Genomic DNA, 22,765 nt, shown 5'->3' with positions numbered 1-22,765 from the left:
GTGGAAGTGGGATGAGTAAGTGAACAGGATGGGGAGGAAAGGACTCAGGGCAGAGGGAGGGAAGCAGGGTGGATAAACGATGATGGGCTTCTGAAGGGAACAGCTTCAGAGTAAGAAAGAAAAACTTGAACAGGGTGTTAAAGACTAACTAGAGAGAACCAGGTCCTATCTCCAAATATGGTCGCCTTCTGAGGTACTGGGCATTAGGACTTCAACATATGAATATGGTCAGGGAAGGGGGGACTACAGTTCAGCCCCTAACAGATCCCTAATTGCTGAGGGAGCTGTTCCATATGAGCCCCCTTACCAGGGGGCCATATGGGGCCACCGCCTTTCCCCATAAAGCCCAGGGACTGTTGTGTCCAGCCAGAGAGGGTTTGCAGCCTCACCCAGTCTGAGAAAGAGAGCTCGGCCCTCGCCTTTTTCCTTCCTCCCCATCCCACGCCAGAGCAGCTAGCCCAGAGCAGAGGGGTGAGAGAGAAGACTGCTTCAGGCCATGATGGTATCAATCCAGCCTGGAGGGAAAGGAACAGTGGGAAAAAGAACTTTGACTTGAGATGATATTAAAGGTTAAAAATAAATAAGAAAGAATCTTCAAAACCAAAAGTAATCTTTAATAACAGAAAATATCTGAAAATCTGTGAAATGGGCTTAAACATAGTTAATGGAGCTGCCATCCTCACAGAAAGGTGAGGGGTCAGCAGGGGTGGGGAAGTTACAGGAAAAAGTGGAACCGTTTCTTGTTTATCCCCAGTGAACTGAGATGCCTCATTATGCCGATTTCATGCTCGAGGCACAGCAGAGAACCACAAAGCTTTCTGTAGGTGTGACCCTGGGAGGCTGGCAGATTCCATCACTAGCAGAGGATTCCTCCCAGCACCAGCCCAGAGTGGGTGAGAGTCAGATTCTTGTCTCAGGAACAGAGCAAAATAGCAAATGTTAATCACATGGGCGCCTCATCTCCAACAACGTACCATCAGAGCTGTGCAATTCAGTACTTCGGGCTACCCAGCTGTGCAGTTGTGCCTCATGCAACCAGCTTGTCTACTTGGGAAGACTGTAAGCTTCATGAGAACAAGGACCATGTCTTCTATTTCATTTATATACAGAAAATACAGTCACAACTGTTCACAGTACTTCACTGTTCCATGCCATTACAACATGTTAATTGTGCTCTGAGATTACTTCTGTCCCCCACTCCCACCCTCATCACCACACCTTCCAACCCTGCCCCTTCCCTGCCTCCTAATCCTTTTTTCTTCCTCCAAAACTCAGCCCTAGCATCACCTCCTCCAGGAAGTTCTTGGTCTGGGTTGGGTGAAATCTCTGGCGCCACTGGGGTGTAAGTTCCATGAGGACAGGATTTTGTCCATTCAGTAAGATTCGCTTTCTAGCTCCTGGAGAGGCGCCTGGCACATACGAGGTGCTCAGGAGAGTCTGTCTTTTCAGGCAGGGAGTGTACTTTGTGAACGGAATTTCCCTGTGGTCTTGAGAGCACTTGAAATGTATTTGGGTCATCCTTATTTATGGTGCTGGCTGGGAGACCACCAGCATGAGAGATTTATTTCAACAAGTTGTGAAATCCAGAGCTCCACCTAGAACTCCATATTCTGAATCTGGGGAGACACGCGTGAAGCCCTATTAGGACTCAGATGCCAGAGAAGCTCAGATAGAACCGCAGCTACATCTCTAGCATTTGAGCTTGATTGCCGGCCCCCTTCCTGGTGGAGTGGACATGGTGGGCTTTCCCAGAAGCAAACAGCACACGTACGTGCTGTAAGTACTTTGCTGGGAAGCCCGAGATCCATGTACTTACTCAGAAACGTGGGCACCCTGGGGACTCTGGGTGCCCGTGTGGTCACACTCCCTTCTATTACTGCCACAGCCAACTGGGAGGACCAGCCAAGAGACCTCTGCTGCCTCTGTGAGGTTCGATGGGGAGCAGTGTCCCCTTCTGCCCTTTGACAGGCTGGAGGGGAAGGTAGAGGGTCCTGGCAACTGCTGGACCTTCCAGGAAGAAACTTCACACCTTCCCGCATCTCCCTTTGTTAACGGTTTTCAGCCCTTGTCTGGAAGAATCTTTGATTTTCTTTGCTAGGCTTGTTGAGGACAAAGTGTATGTGTGGTGTGGTTGTGAGGCAAGAGATCATTCATCTCTTGAAATTCTTGTTTTGGTTTGTTTTTTCAAATCCCTGAATGCCTCTAGGTTTTGAGTTTGTATTCCCCAGGTGCTGGGGGTTTTTTTGCTTATTTGTCTTTTGGTTCAAATGTAAGCAGCTTGAATGTTTCTTTCCTTTTAAAACATCTACCTGCAGTTTCTTCCACCCAGTCAACTGTGGTGGAATAAAGAGCCCTGGGCTATAAGTCAGGAGACAGGCTGAGTTTGACCTGGGTTGGTACTTTGCACCCAACGGGTTTAATTCAATTTTCTGAACTAGCTTCCCATCTGCAAAGTGAGGGCTTTGCGTGAAGAAGAACCTCTCAAGTAGAAGGAAGCTTAAGGTCAAACAGACCAACCTCTAGTAATCCCTAGGCCAAACTTTCAGTCTGGAGTTACTGTGGTTTGAGAGCTGTCACTGGCTCTCTGTTGTTCATTGGTCTATTGCACCATGCTGTCCAGTGTAATATAAAATGTTCTATTCATCACATTTTCAAAAGTAAAAAGAAGCAGGTTGTCTTAGACCATTGGGCTCCTATAACACAATACCACAGACTGCGTGGCTAATAAACAACAGAAATTTATTTCTCACCGTTCTGGAGGCTGGGAAGTTCAAGATCAAGGCACCAACAGATTTGATGCCTGGTGAGGGACCATATCCTGGTCCATAGTTGGCTGTCTTTTCACTGTGTCCTCAGATGGCAGAAGGGGCGAGGGAGCTCTCAGGGGTCTCTTTTATTAGGACACTAATCCCATTGATAAGGGCTCTGCCTTCATGAATCACTTAACTCCCAAAGGCCTTACCTCCGAATACCATCACATTGGGGGTTAAGATTTAGCATATGAATTTGTAGGGGGTGGGGAACACAAACATTTAGTCTACAGCACAGACAACATTACTTTTACTAATATATCTTTACTCAACATATCAAAAATATTATCATTCAACAAGTAATCAATATAAACATTGAGATATCGTACCTTTTTTCTTTTTTTAAACTAAGTCTTTGAAATCTGGTGTGTATTTTTTACTTACGGCACATCTAGTTTGGACTAACCACATTTCATGTGTTCTGCAGCTACCACGTTGAATAACGTGGTGGCTACAGAGAATCGCTGCCCTAGCCACAGATGTGCCTCATTCCTGCTCTCAAAGAGAATTGCAGAAATGCCAAAGAGCCCTTCTTGCTGGTCCTTCCAAAGAAAATAAATTCTTCTTTCTTCATAAAATAATATTTTACTGCATTCAGACTTCAGCCTATTTCCCAGTATGTGAGAAAAGTCAGTGTTCTGGATTTGCAGAGTTCCAACACAAGCTTGTGGAAAGTTCCCTTGGCTCTCTTTGCAGAGATAGAAAGGTCCCATATCATCAGTATCAAGAGCAGTGTTTTCCCAAGCGTGTTTCATGAAACTCTAGGTTTGTGGGATGTGATGAAGTGTGAGGTAAAGAAGAGATTTCTATGGTCAAAAAGCATGGGGAATACTAGGTATGAAATTCCATAAGCATCTTTACTGCAGAAATACCAAGAGATGGCTCTCCTGTACAGGGCTCCTGAAACCAGTAAGATGCTTTTTTGCGAAAAGCATCTTGAGGGTCAAGACTCAAGTGGGACTTACCTGAGGCATTGCTCATCAGAAAATTTTCTCCCTGAGTCTTTCTTTTCCAGGGCAGTCTTCCAGTGTGGATCTTAAATCCATTTCCAAAAGTTCTTCATGCTTTCCTAGCTCTAGGGACCCTGTTGCTGCTGTGTCCTTGAAAGACAAAAACTAAAATAACGTTCACTAATGAGTTGTAATAATGGCTCTAATATTGGGAAAGTATCTGTTATGAATCAGATCTACTATCTTTCCTCAACACATTTTAATACTTTTTTCATAGCTCCTAAATGTGACAGTGAATGTACCTTTTATTTTTAAGTGGCAATACAATTGAGGGCCATTTTATTTTATTTCTTTAATGATCTTGTCAAGTACAGCAAATATGGCAGCTTTGATTTTTCAAATGGTCAGAAATGCAAGAAAAACAAATTCTTCTTCTCTCACCAGAATCCTTCTTATTCATAGAGAAGAAATATGTTCCCATTTAAGATGAAAGGTTCTTTGCATTTATTTCATAGCTCATATTGAGGAAAAGTCTCAAGGCCATTTACGGTTTATTAATTCATCCCACTACAAAATCTCTTTATCATGGGGCTTTCAGGTCATCCTCCCCCCTCCCCACCTTACTAAAAGGTAACTCCAGGCACTTCAAATAAAGTGAATTAGAAACAAAGCCATCATAATTATAATCTCTCTACTTAGAGATGGATCACAACTTAATGCTTTTTTTCCCCAGGAATTTGGGTCATGTTAATAAAAACTATTTTTCTCTTTAGAACACAAGACCAGCTTCTAACAGTCTGGTCCATATGTTAGAAGCATATAAAAGTTAATCATTTTGCTCTGGTGCCAGCGTGTTGTGTGCGAAGAGAAGCTGTAAACCACAGCTGTGTGGAGTAACAATTGTGAACTTTACTGGCTCGCACATGTGAGATGTCAGTAAACTAAATAAAATGTCACTTAACTTTACTGGAGAGTTGGAAGTGGGAGAGGAGCGCTAAGATTTTATTAAGGTTTGCATTTAGTAGAGTGGTTCCATTCTTTACGTTTCACAAGGATAGTTCTAGTTACACAAAACCCAGATCAACTGTTTTCCAGATGATTAGGTTTGGCTTAGCCACAAGGATAGTGATTGCTGGGTAATCAATGGGAGCTGTGTGCCGTTCACCTGGTTTGGTATGTAAATGACTAAAAAATTCAGACATCATCTAAAATCAGTTGGGTTCAATCAGTTTGATCAGGCAGCAGTTCCCTCAGTTACTCAGTGGTTTCCTTTGAATGTGGCCAGAAACCCTGAAACAACCACAGAGTCTTTCATTAGGCCATCCTAGTTGATGGGCCCTCTCAATATCACTGCTCAGTGCTCTGCACAGCAGATATCTGACCTCGGGCCATAGGCTTGTATATTCTTTGCCGTCATTTCCTTTCTTGGTGAACTGGGGACATAGCTCACAGTGTTGTATTAAATAATTCATTCTATACACTTAGCATAGTATCTACTACATTGTAGACCTTAGCATAGTATCTACTACATTGTAGACATTCAATAAGTGTTAGTATTTAAGTATTGTTAACTCTTTGCTGATCTGGAGCAGAGGGACAAATATGGGGCAAAATAAGTGGATTTCTACATGTATTTCCTTATCTCTGATGAATTGTTTTAAAATACAGTAGATAATATTATACAGTACTGTGGGTTCTCCTCCCTCCCTCCGTCCTTTCTTCCTTCCTTCTTTCCTTCCTTCCTTCCTTCCTTCATCTCTTTCTTTCTTTTGAGAGTTTGTGATTTCTTTGTTTTAAAAATAGTACCTTAAGAATATAGACGGGAAAGAATAAAATACACCCTCAAACCTTAAATCTTCAGTTTATTTACTTTCTTTTCTAGTCATCCAACCCAACATTTAATGAGTTCTAGGCAATAGAAAATTGGATAGTCTATAAGACTCTGATTAACCGAAACCCCTAATTAATAACGTTTTATAAATCTCAAAATACATGCTGAAGAGAAGGTCACTAACCTGAGTCAAGTGACTTAGCTTAAACTAAAACTCCGTGGACAACTAGGACTTCTAGGGGCTCCACGTGGCTCTAATCAAATCCCCTAGACCAGCAACATCTACATCTCCACTCGCCACTGAAACTCTGTTAACTATAAATTTAACGGGAACACTTTATTCCCAAAACTCAATAAACATTCATCCAGCCTTCTGGATGATGAAACCCAGATACTTAGAAGGCAAGTAACTCATTCAAGCCCTCCTAACAAGTAAGTGACAGAGCTGAGACAAACCCCAGGTAGTTCGACCCTAGAACTCACAATCTTAACCACTTCACCTCTGCAATCCAGGCCTCAAATAGCTTGAGCAAAGTTTCTGAAATATGAAGGGAGAGTGGTATGGCCAGAGACCAGCAAAAAGTTCAGGGTACGTGGAGGGAAGTGAGGTGAGCTGGAGCTTGCTCCTAGAAGGGTATTGGATGTCATGTTAAATAAAATTTAATGCCACACAATTTATTCCTTCACTCATTCATTCACATATATTTATTGAGTGCCTACTATGTGCTAGGTTAATTATGCTAAACACTAGCTATAAAGTGGTAGATAGAATGGACTTAGTGCCTGCCCTAATGGAGCTTAGACTCCAGTGAGGAGTCACAGACACAGTGTTAATTAGCTTCATGGGTAGCTTTCAGTGTCACATCAAGGAACATCTAGGCATTCTCTAGAAACATTTAAATCCTAAATCTATTTCATTCAGGCTTATTACTCATCCATGGTGCTATTGAATGCACTAACTCTGTAGAATGGTTCACTGTCAATTGCTATTTCTTTGGAATAATGAACCATAGTGTTCTTGGATGACTGAAAGAAGAATCTGTGATACTGAAGTTTTCCAAGAGATGGTAGATGTGATCCATCCATAGAAGGCAAGGATCTACTGTATATAAAATAGATAACTAGTAAGGACCTACTGTATAGCACAGGGAACTCTACTCAATATTCTGTAATAACCTATATGGGAAAAGAATCAGAAAAAGAATGGAGATATATATCTCCATTCTCTCTCTATATATAACTGATTCACTTTGCTGTACACCTAAAACTAACACAACATTGTAAGTCAACTACACTCCAATAAAATTTTTTTTAAAAAAGAAGGCAAGGGTAGAAATCATCTTAAATGTTGTTCTGGTGCATTGGAGCATCTTCAATAAACTTTTTTTTTTTTTTCAGCATCTATTATATGTAGGGCACTTCACAAATCTTCTAGCAGGTGCTAAAGAAATATTTTTTGAATTAATGAATGGGAGTAGAAATTCTTAGTGCCTGACTTCAGAAACCATGTGACCTATATAAGGAAACAAAGCATTTCTAAAGATAAATACCAATAGAAGGTAAAATATTTGCATTGATTTAAAAGGACTCAAAAGGGCTCAGACACAAGTGCACTAAATAACTGCAGCCTCTAGAATTAGCACAGAATTGTGATGCTTGTAGAGTTCCTTCATCAGAGGAATCTTTTTTGTTGGCCTTTATTCTCAATAGGGTCTATTCTTTAAAAGAAAAGTCAGTAATTAATTGCATCCCAAGTCTGCGGGATAAGACTTTAATTTAGGAAGATTTGGAAATCAAGGAGTTATTCTGGATGCTATGCCACAGTTCTATAAAGCCAAGTTCTCAAAAAAGCAATGTCTGTACTTACGAAATAAAACTTACATTAACTGCATCCTTCAACACCATGACACATATCAGGTTCAGTAGAAGAATCTTTCTGGTCAATGCCATTTTATGAACTGGTAAAAACAAACAAATCTGAGAGAGAGCGAGAGAGGGAGAGAGAAAGAAGAGAAGAGAGAAAAGAGAGAAATATGTGGGTGTGTTTGTGTCCAAGAAAACCTGTGGCAGTGTAGCTCAGATGTGAGTCACGCTGGCCAGTTAGGCATGTTATAAGCTTTGCTTCCTACAGAGTGTTGCATTTCTCAGTATGCCTGTCCTTTTTTTCTGGATTCTTAAGCTGCTACATTTTTTCTCAAAGATATACACCTGAATGTTCAGACTAGGTCCTTTAAAAAGGCGCTAGGTGATATGAAATAGTCATTCCTTGAAAGAAAGCAAAAGAATTGGTAAGTGGGAAAATTATACTTGGATACCTACAGATCAGAAGTTAACCTTGAATGCTTTCAGAATCTCAATCAAAAAGTTTATATAAGTGATGATTGCATTCATATTAGTACCCAGCTTTTCAAAATGACTGATATTTGCTAATATGCAAACTGAAAGAATCGTAATTTTTTACTAAGAGAATACATATTATGAAGATGTTGGTGCAGAAAGAAGTCAGCAAGAGGCAGAGTGACAGGTAAGGAAGGAGTTTATTAGTATAGGACACTTGTGAGAGATAGGAGCAGGCAGGCAAGGGAGTGCCACCCCAAGAACTTAGTGGGCTACAGTTTTATAATCAAAGGAAAAGTGGGGAGTGGGAAAAGACCACCTTTCTTTTTCATTCTTGAGTAGACTTCAGGCTTCCATCATCAGCTCTTCCTCCACGTCGGGCAGGGGAGTATTTTTTCCCTCCATGGTCAAACCGGGACTGTCATGGCGCTATGGAAATGGCCCAGAAGTCACTAATATATACTAAAATATGGTAAATCATCTCAGGTTTTAGTATAACGTCATCTTTCCCTATAATTTTGTTTTTAGTGCATGCAGAGGAGCATGTCCTAGGAATCATTAACTTACCTCACTGGGCCGGATGTGGGTCTCATTCCTCCATATTGTTTGGGGGTATGTCTCATGCTTCTGTTGCATGGTTTTGTTGCTAAGCAAGCCTGCTTTCTTGAGTGATCATTAACTTACAGGGGTCTCCTATACTTCTTTTCTCTACTTACAATCCACTAGTGGGATTAACTATTTAAACACCTACTTTGTTCCTTTACTCTGTCCCTATCACCTTGAATTACTTAATCTTAAAAACATTGTTGGTGGGGAGCAAAAAACTATACCTCTGCCCCCTCACTCATGTGCTAAGGAAGAAGAGTGATACACAAATTAGAGATCTGAATAAGCTTACTTCAGTCACAATAGCAAGGGAAGGAGGAGGAGTAACTAGAAAGAGATGACAGAAACCGAGCCGTTGTTAGCTGCTCATGGCGAGCAGCTGTGAAGAGAACGTTGGCAAATTAAATATCCAGGCCTCCATCAAATCATTACTTAGGCTTCCTCCGTTTATCTAAGCCACATTGTCATCACCGTCCTCCCCCCTTCCGTTGCCTGCCAAACGGTGAAGAAATAACACATCATGCAGATTTTAGTTTTATCCTCTTTATTTTGTTCTTTCTTATTTTCTCCACCTCAGCCATCTCTTAAAATGTATTTCACAGCCTTAGATAGACCTTCGGACCTGAATGGAAGCCCAACACTATTCAACCTTTTTTACTCCAGTTTGCATCCACAGATATTACTCTTACTCATGTGCTTGTTGGTCAGCTTGATGTTGCTTTTTTATTTAAAAAAAAAAAAAAAAAGACTCTAGGTTTTAGAACAGTTTTAGGTTCTCAGCAAAATCGAGAGGAAAGTACAGAGATTTCCCATATACCCTTTGCCACTACACTTGCACAGCCTCCCCCATTATTACCATCCCCCACCAGAGTGGTACATTTATTACAGTTGATGAATCTACATTGACACATCCTCATCACTCCAAATCCATCATGGTTTACATTATGGTTCACTCTTGGTGTTGTACGTTCTGTGGGATTGGACGAAGGTATAATGACATATTCATCATTATAGAGTCATACAGAGTATTTTCACTATCCTTAAAATCTTCTGTGCCTTGCCTATTCATCTCTTCCCTGGATCCATGATCTTTTTATTATCTCCATTGTTTTGCCTTTTCCACTTGGAATAATACAGTATGTAGCCTTTTCAGATGACATTTTTCACTTAGTAATATACAGTTAAGGTTCTTCCATGTCTTTTCATGATTTCATAGCTCATTTTTTTTAGCACTACATAATCCATTGTCTGGATGTAACTCAATTTATTTATCTCTTCACCTACTGACATCTTGGTTGCTTCCAATTTTTGGCAACAGGGATTTCTGTGCAGACATGTTTTCAACTCCTTTGGGTAAATACCAAGGAGCGTGATTGCTGGATCATATGTCAGAGTATGTTTATTTTTGTAAGAAACCACCAAACTGTCTTCCAAAGTGGCTGCACCATTTTGCACTCCCATCAGCAATGAATGAGAGTTCCTCTTGCTCCACATCCTTGGCAGCATTTGATGATGTCAGTGTTCTGGGTGTTGGCTATTTTAATAGGTGTGTAATGGTATCTCGTTTTAATTTGCATTTCCCTGATGATATAATGTGGAGCATCTTTTCATGTGGTTATTTGCCATCTGTGTATCTTCTTTGGTGAGGTGTCTGTTAAAGTATTTGGCCCATTTTAAAATCAGGTTGTTTGTTTTCTAACTGTTGAATTTCAAGAGTTCTTTGTGTATTTTGGATAACAGTCCATTATCCGATGTGCCTTTTGCAATTTTTTCCCCTGATGTTGCTTTTCAAACAATATTTTTTACTACCCTGACCAGCTCTCTAATCTACAGCCTAGGTAAAGTTCTCACGTGTCCTGGCCACAGATGTCACGCAGTCTTTTTTTGGTACTAGGTCAACATTACACTGTTCCTTGTAGTTCCCTCTCGCAAGAGTCCACCCCTCTTACACCACATCGCCTGACATTGATCTAGATGCAGCTGCATAGCACAGAGAGTTTGTTTCATGGATGCCATGGCAAAATGCACATGAGTGGAGGACCACTAATCTACTCAAATTTCTCATTTGTTGTATAGCACAGGTGAGTCATAGAAGTGATCTGAAGTCAATGGCAGGCCTGGGATAAGAATTCAGGTTTCTCAATTTTAAGTCTAGTGTTCTTTCATTGCTTCTAGGCTAAAGAGGGAGAACTAAATAAAGAAGCACTTATAATTCCAAGCACTCAGTCATCATTCTGCAAAATGTGACGTTAACAGCCTTTTGTTTCTGAAGCCCTGTGTGGCTTTCTCAGTCTTAATTGAAAACACAAGGAAACATAATGTTACGCTTTACACAGGGAAATCTGTAACTGACCCACCATGAATAGATAAGGTGTGTTGAGCAGAGCTTTGAGGGAGAGATTTTTTATCTGTAGTAATCAGTTTATTCTCTCTTGCCTTGGCATTTTATTTAGGATTCTAGTCTTGGACTATGGAATGTGAGTTCCCTGTGTTGCAACAACCTGACCCATATGAGATTTTACTCAAGACTGTGGCCCCATTAACACTTGTAGTAACTAACAGGTATGAGTCCTCTAGTGGCTTGTATCCAAACCATTCACCTTTGGCCACACAGTTGGATCAGTATCTACCTAAAGGCCACTGGAAGAGCAAAATTAGCTAAGCTTTTGTCCATGGTCCCACCAGTAGCTTATGATGTCTTAATAAAGCCTTCCTTTTCCATGTTTTTGCCCTCCAAAACTTTTTTACAAAAGGGTAATTTCTACTCAGTTTTCAGAGTTTCTCCTGTGACAGCTGTTTCTTAAAAGTAATCAGCCTGAAATAATAATACTATCAAAGAGGTATATTTTGGGGTGACAAATTCTGCTCCCCTTCATATGTAAACATTTCACCTGAGTGAAGTAATACATTTATCCATCCATGAAGAAATTAGATCAGGATTAGTTGTCAGAGAAGAAGAGTAACCTGAAGGTTTGGAACATAGACAGGGAGAGTCTGCCGGGAAGATTTCCAGGGTAGGGCAAGGAAATAGGGAGAATTAGTTGCTGCAGGTAGGGAAGAGACACAGCATTAAAGCCATGTTGCACCTTTGGAAGTGGGAATAGGAATGTGAAAAGCCGTGTGGGGGACCTTGAATATATCCTTTGCCTAAATTATAGTTTTGTCCAGGACTAGCCATGGTTGGACTAGAAACTGCTCTGCTGTGTATGGATGTCACTCTGAGACTGGAATAAGCAATCCTTACGTGTCCGTGATACGTGGGTGCTGGCAGATATGCATGTGTGGATTTCATTTTTTTCTCAATGGGTTAAGTCTTCTTGGATAGATATCAACAGTCTAGGCTCCAGCACTTTTGTGAACACATGTCATGTCACTTGGCAGCCATGTTATTTCCAAGTAAACTCAAAGCAAAACATGAGGGGAAGGCAGACAATACCCAGGGCTTTTCAAAACTAGCTCTATCTTTATTAAGATAGGCTGAACTGGCAACTTCCACCAATGTGGCAATAAAATGCAGGAAGCAGAGAACCTCAGCTCCACTATTGACTGAGTTAAGAAGGGGAAGCCTGATTGCCTCCTTGACACATTCTGATGATTTGGTACAGTTGTTTGCTGTATGACATCCTGTTTATGAGTTTTCAAGTTTAAAGAGCAAAAGAGTTATTATTTTTTCCTCAGCTTTACAATTTTGAAATCTCTGGGCCACAAATCTTTAAAGCTGTAGTTCCAATTCTAAATGAAAAAAAAAAAAATCAGTGAAAACCTTGGTTTGGCTTCCTTCAAACAGATAGTCTAGAGGTGTTCACTATACAGAAATTCCTTAAATTTCCAGACAAATAGCAATTAAAAGTAGATACAGAAAAGAGGAAGAGGTTTCTTTTGGACATTGAATTTCCCACATACGTGGTAAAGGCTAGGTTGTGCATTCAGAAAAGAGCATTTGCTATATGTACGTATCTTTCTTCATTGGAACAGCCTGGAGGACAGGCTGATCTCTTATTTCTTCCCTCCACAAAACTACAGCCCCTTCTATATATATAAAATTTATCCATGTTCTTTTCTTGGGAAATTAAGCGGGCTGGGAGCTCTTCCACCTCCCCCCTGCCCATTTATTGATATTAACACTCAAAGCCATAGATAAATGCTAGGAGAGAAAGTGAAAACTGTAGAACAAAACCTAACATTACGCTTTCTTTCTTGGCCTCCTACAGCTGTGTCATATTTTTTGTCACTATTTTAATTTACCTCAATGTATCAAATCTAAAACAAGTCTTTGTTATATAGATTTAGGAGAGATCAGTATCCAAGTGGTTTTTTTTAAACATATAAAATACTATAGTATGTTTTATACAACTACTAAATTTAACCCCTTGCCTTTTAATTGGGTACAGTGTTATTAACTGAAATTAGAGCATTTCATTCACTGCAAGTATCACCCCATCATAGGTCTGTCCCAAGGTGACTCCTTAACCATTACTCACACTGCCTGTTGATTAGACAAAGTGGAATTCATTGCTCACCGCATTAAGGGAGACCACCACCTCTCAAAGCTTTGGCAGTGTCTTGGAGAAGGAAAGGCAGGGTCAGAATTTGTTGAGAGATCAAGTTTGATTTCAGGCGGGTCTTTCTAAGTGAGAGGGCATGATTAGGATTGTGTAAAGATCATACACAATACAACCAGTCCATGATTGGTGGAAACAACAAAGTGAGGCTTATTTAAAACAAGGGATTCATAGAATCATAGGGCTTAAACTGTCTTTGGACATTTTCCATTAAAGGGTTAATGGGTCTTTGGTCTTTCGGGCAGTTCTTGTAATGAACAGTCAAACCATGAACAATCTAGACAGGAGACTCCTGGAAGAAGAAATTCATGCTAATGGAGACTGGAATAACATAAGGTCATTCTCATGTAGACAGGAAGGTGTGATTTTGGTGTTCAGTATCCAAACTTACTGTAGGGTACAACATTCTAGTTCTCAGGTCGACTCAGATAATCTGGTAACAGAATAGCTGAAGCATTGGATGTTTTCTTTGCAGCTCCTTTTGAGTAGCATTTGACACAAGCCTTTTACTTTTCAGCGTTGCTTTGCAGTCGTTTATTAGCCTATTTCTTGTGTTACAGAAAATTTCCCAAACAAATGCCCACCAGCAGTTACCACCAGAACCCTGCAACCAATCTTTTAATCCCAGAGGGGGCAGCAGAGGGAAGTCAAGTTCCAAGCATGATTATTTAAAACAGCAACCCATCATCTTGGGCTATTCTTAAGAGGCAACTGAAATCATGGGTAGCTGGGTGCTTTCCAAGAGCTGAAAATCCTCTGAAGCAGGCAGGAAATTGCCATCTTTTAAAAGTTTCAGCTCTGTCTTCAGACCACTTGTCTCTTTCCCTTTAAGTTGGAAGCAGGGAAATTATGTGGGATCATTGCAAGCTCCTTTTTAGAGTCTTTCCTAACCCAGTTCCCACGTAGGATATAAATTCCATCCAAAGCCTCTGACTTCCGTTTTCTCTCCCCAACACACGTCAGGCAGTCACAGGAGGGTGCTCTGGGGCAATGAGGCGTCCTTAGCCAAAGAGGCTGTCTGGGGGGTGAAGCAAGGAGGATGCTTAACATTTGAAAGAAGTGTGAACACTGTATTTACATTTAAATTAAAATGGAAACTTCTTATAGGTAATGTTTCTGAAAGGTGTGTGTGGCACATCTGCCAAGGTCTATTGTTTATTCATGCTGTAAATCCTTTGAAATGTGTTAAAATGCTTCCCACTCATTATAAAGCTCCTGCCACCCCTGGATTACGACTTTGATGTCACCAATCCTGCTTCAAAGGGTTCTTTCTGGGCTATTAATCACAGTTTAGCCTCTGAAGATATCGCCAGAGAAAACATTTGGACATCTTTGTGCTAGACTTGCTAAAAACTTTGAAATCTTGAGTGTCTTGCAAATGCACAAATTGCAGCATTTCCTTTCATTGACAACTTTTTATTTTGCTACAGGATCAAATGACATTTTAGGTAAAAATGCAAACAGATCTCTTGGTTTGGGAGGTTAGGGATGAGAGAGGAGATGAAGGGTGGGTGGTGAGGAAGGGAGATGGGAGTCTGAGCAGGCCGTTCAGACCCTTCAAAGGCAAGACGTGGTGGGAATTAAAGTGGCCAAGACATGGAGGTTCAAAATGGAGTTGCCTTATCATTTTTTCTCATCTTTATATTTTGAACAAACCAGTGTTCACAGTAGCCAATTAGTGAGATCCTCTGTTCTTCTCTTACCTTCTACGCTCTGAGAGCTATGTGAACTGTTCGAGCAAATCATCGTCTTCATCATCATCGATGCTAGTAACACAAAGTGAGCACTTACCTTGTACCAGCTGTGTGTTGACAGTGCTTTTCGTGAATTATTTCATCCAATGCCCATAAACAGTTCTGAGGATTAGGTAGTTAAGTACTGTCTTCATGTTGTAGACAAAGAAACCAGAGCTCTGAGATGTTAATTAACTTGTTCAAGGTCAGCCCCTATGACTCAGAGGCTGTCTCCCCTGTCTAACTAACTCTCTCTTCATCAGCTGTTTCAGTGGGGGTGGTCAGGTTCCTCCCTTCAGGCTGAGGGACCCATACTGACAGATCTGCTCATCAGTCTCTACCTTAAATCCTGGCAGTAGTGTTCTCTATTGCCCACCTTCTCTTTTAGGAAAACTCCCAGCATCTTTTTTTCTCCCTTATTTGTCTCTTTCAGTGACTGGTAAGCCCTAATTGGAGACTTTTTGTGGTAAAAACTTATAACGTGAAATCTATCCTCTTTAGAGACTTTTAAGTATACAGTATGGTATTGTTTACTGTATGCACACTGATGTACAGCAGACCTCGAGAAATTTTTCGTCTTGTATGACTGAAGCTTTGTACCCATTGAACAACAGCTCCGCATTTCCCTGTCCCCCCAGCCCCTGGCAACTACCTTCTCCTCCTTGCTTTTATGAGTTTGACTGCTTTTGGTACCTCATATAAGAAGAATCTAACAGTATTTGTCCTTCTGCGACTGGCTTATTTCACTTTGCATAATGTCCTCCTGGTTCCTCCGTGTTGCCCCAAATGGCATGATTTCCTTCTTTGTCTAAGACTGAATAAATATTCCATTGTATGTACGTGCCACCTTTTCTCTATCCACTCACCCTTTGACGGATATTTAGCTGTTTCCACTGCTTGGCTGTTGTGAATAATGCTGCAGTGAACATGGGAATGCAAATATCTCTTCAAGATTCTGCTTTCAGTTCTTTTGGATAAGTACCCAGAGGTGGGATTACTGGATCATATGGCAGTTCTAGTTTTAATTTTTTGAAGAACCTCCATACTATTTTCCATAGCAACTGTACCATTTTACATTCCCACCAACAGTGCATAAGGGTTCCAATTTCTCCACATCCTCTCCAACACTTATTACTTTTTGTTGCTGGTGGTGGTGTTTTTTATGTAGGGGAGGGAAAATAATTTTCCCTCTACCTTTCTAGGTTCTTAGCTGAGACACCCCTGTAATAAAAAGACGGATTTAATGGGAGAAAAACAAACAGAAATTTAATAACATGTATACCTCCTGTATACATGGGAGATATCCAGGGAAAACTGACTAAACTCCCTGAAATGGCCCAAGCCACCAACTTAAACATTATATCTAGCTAAAGACAAAAGATGTTGGGGAGGCTGGTTATTGGAGTTGACTAGGAAAAGCACAGTAAACAAGGGTAAGGTTGTTATGCAAATTTAAGTTGGTGCCTTCTCCATTGAGAAGAGTTCCTAGAGGTTTAGAGTCATCTCTTTCTGGTACAGAGAGGGAGACACCTTTACATATGGAGATTCCCCTTGTAAATGTTTCTTACAAAAGGGTAATTTCTGCTCAGTTTTCAGAGCTTCACATGTGTCTGCATTTAAAAAAAAATAACCAGCTTAGAGTAATCAGTATGTCAAAGGGGCATATTTTGCTCCTCTTCATTTTTAATGGCCACCCTAACAAGAGTGAGGTGATATCTCATTGTGGCTTTGATTTGCATTTCCCTGACTGTTAGTGAAGTTGAGCATTTTTCATATACCTGCAGGCCATTTGTATGTCATCTTTGGAGAAATGTCTATTCAAGTTCTTTGCCCATTTTTTAATCAGCCTATTTTATTTTATTTTTTGCTGTTGAGTTGTAGGAGTTCCTTATGTATTTTGGAAATTAGCCTCTTATCAAATCTATGGTTTGTAAATATTTTCTCCATCTCTGGGTTGTTTTTCCCTCCTGTTGATGGTATCCTTTGCTTTGCAGAAACTTTTAGTTTGATACAGTCCCAATTGTCTGTTTTTGCTTTTGTTGCCTGTGCTTTTGGTGTCCTATCCGAGAAATAATTGTCAAGACCAGTGTTAGGAAGATTTCCCCCTATGTTTTTTTTCTAGGAGTTTTATAGTTTCTGGTCTTACATTTAAGTCTTTAATCCAGTATGAGTTGATTTTCCAGTATGATGTAAGATAGGGTTTCAGTTTCATTCTTTTGCATGTAGATGTCCAGTATTCCCAACACCATTTGTTGAAGAGATAATCCTTTCCCCATTGTGTAATCCTTTCCCCATTGTGTAAAAGATTGTTTGACCATATGTGCATGGGTCTATTTCTGGGCTCTCTATTCTGTTCCATTGGTCTGTATGTTTATCTTCAGGTCAGTACTGTTTTGCCATATTGTTTTGATGGCTATAGCTTTATAATATATTTTGAAATCAGGAAATGTAAGGTCTTCAGCTTTTGCTTTCCCTCTCAAGATTGTCTTGGAGTCCTTTGTGGTTCTATATGAATTTTAGGATTGTTTTTTCTATTTCTCCAGAAATGCCATTGAGATTTTGATAGGGATTGCACTGAATCTGTAGATCTCTTTGGGTAGCATGGACATTCTAACAATATTAAGTCTTCTAATCAATGAACACAGTGAAGGGTAACAGAATATGCCACCCCAAAATATGCCACTTTGGCATTAAAATTATTTTAAGCTGAAGGCAATTGAGAAGAAGCAGATACAAGAAAAGGCTCTCTCGCTTCCCCCATTTGCCCAAAAGCAGGGCATAAATTTGTAAAAATATGCCCCCTCTCCTCTCTACCAGAAAGCACATAAGTTAATCACCAGAAACAACTCTAGATGCTTATCAACTCAAAGACAGCACCAGAGGAATCTATATAACGCATTAGCCCTTATCTTCCATTAGCTTCCCTATATATTTACCTTCCCACAATCTCCCGCCCCTAGAAACTCAAAGTTCTTTTCCTTTGTCTTGTCACTTCTTTATAAATTTATTATTCTTTTGTTAAGATGTTATGTAAGCCCAAGTTCTAACTACCCCTTTGAGTTACTCATCATTAAATACTCCTGTGTATATGTGTGATACATGCATTAATAAACTTCTGATTGCTTTTCTCTTGTTACTCTGTCTTCTGTCAGTCTAATTTTTAGGGCCTCAGCCAGTGAACCTAAGATGAATAGAGGAAAAAGATTTTTTTCCTCCCCCACAATGGAATTGCTTTCCTTTTACTTTTGTTGTAGTTTTCAGTATACAAGTTTTCGCCTCCTTGGTTAAGTTTACTTCCAAGTATTTTATTCTTTTTGATGCTGTTGTAAATGGAATTGTTTTCTTAACTTCCTTTTCAGATTTTCATTGTTAGTATATAGAAATGCAACTGATTTTTTTATCTGTTGATTTTATATCCTACAACTTTGTTGAATTCATTTGTTAGTTCTGTTAGGGGTGTGTGTGTGTGCATGTGTGTGTGTGTGTGTGTGTGTGATCTTTAGAGTTTTCTACATATAAGGTAATGTCACCTATGAACAGAGATAATCTTACTTCTTCCTTTACAATTTGTGCTTTTATTTCAATTTCTCGCCTAACTGATCTAGCTAGGACTGCCAGTACTATGTTGAATAGAAGCGGTGAGAGTGGACATTCTTGCCTTGTTCCTAATGTAAGAGAAAAACTTTCAGTTTTTCACTGTTGAGTACATGATTTGTGGGCTTTTCATGTATGGCCCTTTTATGTTGTAGTAATTTCCTTCTAGTCCTAGTTTAAGTGAATTTGAGACCTTTTGTCATTTCTTATTTGCTTATTAAACTAATATATATTCAAATTATATTACAAATTATTTATAACTTATAATTTACTTCCAATTTATATCATTGAAGTTTCAAAATTCAAATTTTTCCAAATTTTTCAAATTCAGAGCAGATCATTTAGAACATTCTGAAAAATACAAGGGCACAAAGAGAAAAATTACTCATCATACTATTGTTTCACTTTTCCTTTGCCTTAACTTCTTTGTCTTTTTTGCTCAGGTAACTTGGCCCAGACAAGAGCCAGGATAACAGCAGCCTCAAGATCTTTGCCTCCGCATTTCAGTGCTGGGAGACCCAAGGTAAGTAGTGTGTTTGTACTCAAAATACTGTGGACGACAAGATGTTCCCACCCTAGGGATTATCCTAGGTGGGCAACATTAGTTTCCTTTATCTGGCCCACTACCTGGGCAGTCTGGAAGAGAGATTGAAGGGATTTAGGAATCAGGGGTTAGGAAATTTGAAACAGCACCATGGAATCCTTTGCAATCCTGTGTCAGGGAAAAAAAACTTTTCCTCTACCCTCTTAAGTTCAGTATTTGGGGGAATGTGAATTAAACTGACATATTAGCAAGAGAAAAAAAATACTTTAATCATATACATACAGTAGTTCACCAAATAAGTGACTCAAAGGGCCAGTTAGATTTCGGGGCTTATATACCATCTTCATAGGAGATGAAGAGAGGAAGAAGGACGTTTCTGGGACAACAAATGACTTTTGGGAGAAATAAATGGTCCTTTAGGAGAATAGATGGGAGATATAACAGTTTTATGACAATGTCTATTTAGGTAATTTCTTATCCCAGTGCTGACTTATCATCTCTGGTGATAGGAGTCAATCTTCTCTGATTGCAAAGCTCCCCTCTCGGAGGGGATTTGAGACAGCTGAATTCTTTTGGGAGGCTTTGCTTTTAGGCAGATAAGGGGAGTTCCAAAAAGCTTCTTCTTGCAACTGTTGATTCTTACGTGTCTTCAGTTCAAAGTAATCCTTATGCCACTGTGGCATATCTAGACCCCTTCACCTGATATTCAGAAATATCACTTAAGATACAGAACAATGACACTTGAAAATTGTTGACACTTGAAAATAAAGTCATAAAGTCCATCTAGGAAGAGATAAAGCACTTTTCCTTGAAGCTATCACCAACCTACAGAGGAGGATAACAAAAGGAGTCAGCAGGGAGGAAAGAAACCATACCCTTTCCTATTTCTCTGCTTTGCTCTCTGAAAAATGAGCGGTGCACTTGTCCATGCAAAAGGGGTGTTAGAAGGGTTCCTAAATATCCCACTGTAAAATATTTTAAACTCTTCCATCCTTCATGATAATGCTTAGCACAAATCTCAAGGACTGGCTGGTTAATGCTCATTGTATATACTAATACTAACACCAAGAAACAATAATGTTAAAGGTGATGGAGTAATAAACAGGTCACATCTCTGAATTTTCTTACCTTTTTGTTTACATTGAATATTAAATAATTCATTTAATAAAGAATGATCAATACAGCTGCACATAATGCCATTGACTATTACCCCCAAATTGATAGAGACGTACATATCTATACTTAATCCCTCTGAGAATAAAAGACCTGCACATAAATAGGGATTCAAATCACCTTTGTTAACAATAATTTTTACACCCACATTGTTAGTACAATCTTGTGGAATATTCTGCTTTTCAACCTTGTGAATTTGTGGCAAGATGTTAGGGCTATTTAACATGAGTTATGTGGGCCCCTCAATGAGATTTACAGAGAGGTTTCAGTGCTTATGAGAGCCTCTTGATATTACATGTAAAATGTTGTTTGTGTTAAATACAGTTGATTCTCATTATTCACAAGACTTATGTTCTGTAAAGTTACTGTGAACACTGAATCAGCAAATTCTGAGCATTGCTCCTAGAGGAAATACACGGTTAGGTTCCTGCAAGCCTCTGGTTACAACACTTCCGTCAACTGATTAATACATAATCTTGTATTATGTGTGTTTCTATTTAAAGACACTTTATTTAATACAGTTGACCCTTGAACAACATGGGGGTCGGGGCACCAACTCTCCACACAGTCGAAAACCCACATATAACTTTATAGAGGGCTGTCTGTATCCACGGTTCCACAGATGCAGATTCAACCAACTATGGATCGTGTAGTAGTACTGTATTTACCATTGAAAAATATATGTGTGTAAGTACATCCACGCAGTTCAAACCTGTGTTGCTCAGGTCAACTAGATACTTCTTATAAATAATTATATGTAGTATTGCTTTGTATAAAACAATATTTCAAGTACAGTATTTGTATCGTTGAACTCAAGGCCAATGGCACTGTAACTCATGCCTTGAACAAAGCTAATCTAACACACAAATGTTCTCCAACAGGCACTTGACAGCCTCCTTCCACTTAGGAACACTAGACAGCACTTCAACACTATGATTAGGGGCTATTTTATATTTATTTGTTTATTTTTAATAAATTTATGTTTTATTTTTGGCTGCGTTGGGTCTTTGTTGCTGTGTGCGGGCTTTCTCTGGTTGTGGCGAGCGGGGACTACTCTTTGTTGCGGTGCATGGGCTTCTCACTGCGGTGGCTTCTCTTATTGTGGAGCATGGGCTCTAGGCGCATGGGCTTCCGTAGTTGTGGCACGCAGGCTCAGTAGTTGTGGCACGCAGGCTCAGTAGTTGTGGAACGCGAGCTCTAGAGCACAGGCTCAGTAGTTGTGGCACATGGACTTAGTTGCTCCGTGGCATGTGGGATCTTCCTGGGCCAGGGCTCAAACCCGTGTCCCCTGCATTGGCAGGCGGATTCTTAACCACTGCGCCACCAGGGAAGCCCCAGGGGCTATTTTAAACAGTAAAATCACCAGCCAAAAGCACAAAAATGGGGCACAAAAATCGTGGCACTTAAGTAGACCTTGAAAAAGACACTTGTTTACAGCATGAGAGCTGGAACAAGAAGACAGAGTGTCACCTTGTTCAACCTCAGCTGGAAGCAGGCACATCAGATGTCGAAGTTTCCACTGCTCTGCATGTCTGCAAATGACCGTGAAAGCGTGTGAGCACTGATTGATTTGGAGATTACAAATACATTTCAGCAAGTAGGCAAATTCACAAATACAGCATCCACAAATAATGAGGATCAACTGTATATGTGTTTTTTTGCAGTCATTGGCTTCCACCAGATTCTAAAAAGGATCGTGACACGTTCCTTTCAAAAAGATGAAAGACTCCTGTGCAATATTCTCTGTCAACTCATATTCCCCTCCTTTCCTCAATTTGATTTTTTGACTGCTGGACTCTGCCAGGACCTGTCCCCCTGCCTTCCACATTCGGTATCAGCACGTTGTTATCTCCCTCCCTGCCCTGCCTACATGAGAAGTGTGCCCTCGAGTGTGTGGCGTATATTTACATCACTATAATAAATACAGGTGAGATGAAAATGACTAGAGATTTATTGTCCCTGGGAAAGAATATGAGCTGAAAGTTCTAATTAAGGCATCAGAAAATATGAAGGGTAACAACAGCGATAAAGAACTCCATCAGTTCCTCTCTGCCTTCTCCAAGGTGAAACAGCAGAGGTGGCCTTGCAGAAAGCTGACCTCCACCACATTCAGCACCCTCACACTGGGCCGGTGTCAAGGCCAGCCTTGCTTCCTCATTCAGTGCTGTGGAGACTTTTGAGGGAAGTGATGCCATAGGGACTGTTTCCTTGAGAGAGGGATGGATCACTTGACAGCCGTAAAAATTCTTGACCAAAGGCCTTGTCAAGAACCTAAGTATAAATACTTCCGAGGTTTGGGGATGCAGATAGTAGGTACTTACGGAGACCAAGGGGGAAAAGAAATCCTTCCGTTTTTCATTTATTGCTGAGACCTAGATGGTTTGTGAGACTTTTTGGAGTCTGTGTCTTTATCCTAAAGTAAATTTAGTTGACAGATGGGGCAAATCTTTTTAATAATACCATGCTTTCAGACCGATTCTATAAGTTGTAACAAACCACATAGAAAGGCAGTATGTAATGTTTAAGGAGTAGGTTTTGGAATCAGAACTGGGTTCAGATCTAGGCATGGCCAGTTACTAGCTGCAGGACTCTGGGAAAGTCTTTGAGCCTTAACTTCTTTATATG

The sequence above is a fragment of the Delphinapterus leucas genome, chromosome 8 (genome assembly GCF_059928025.1).
Source record: "Delphinapterus leucas isolate spDelLeu-1000000601 "Yukka" chromosome 8, BTC_Dleu_Yukka2, whole genome shotgun sequence".
Lineage (NCBI taxonomy): Eukaryota > Metazoa > Chordata > Mammalia > Artiodactyla > Monodontidae > Delphinapterus > Delphinapterus leucas.
Note: the sequence above shows the minus strand (reverse complement) of the source record.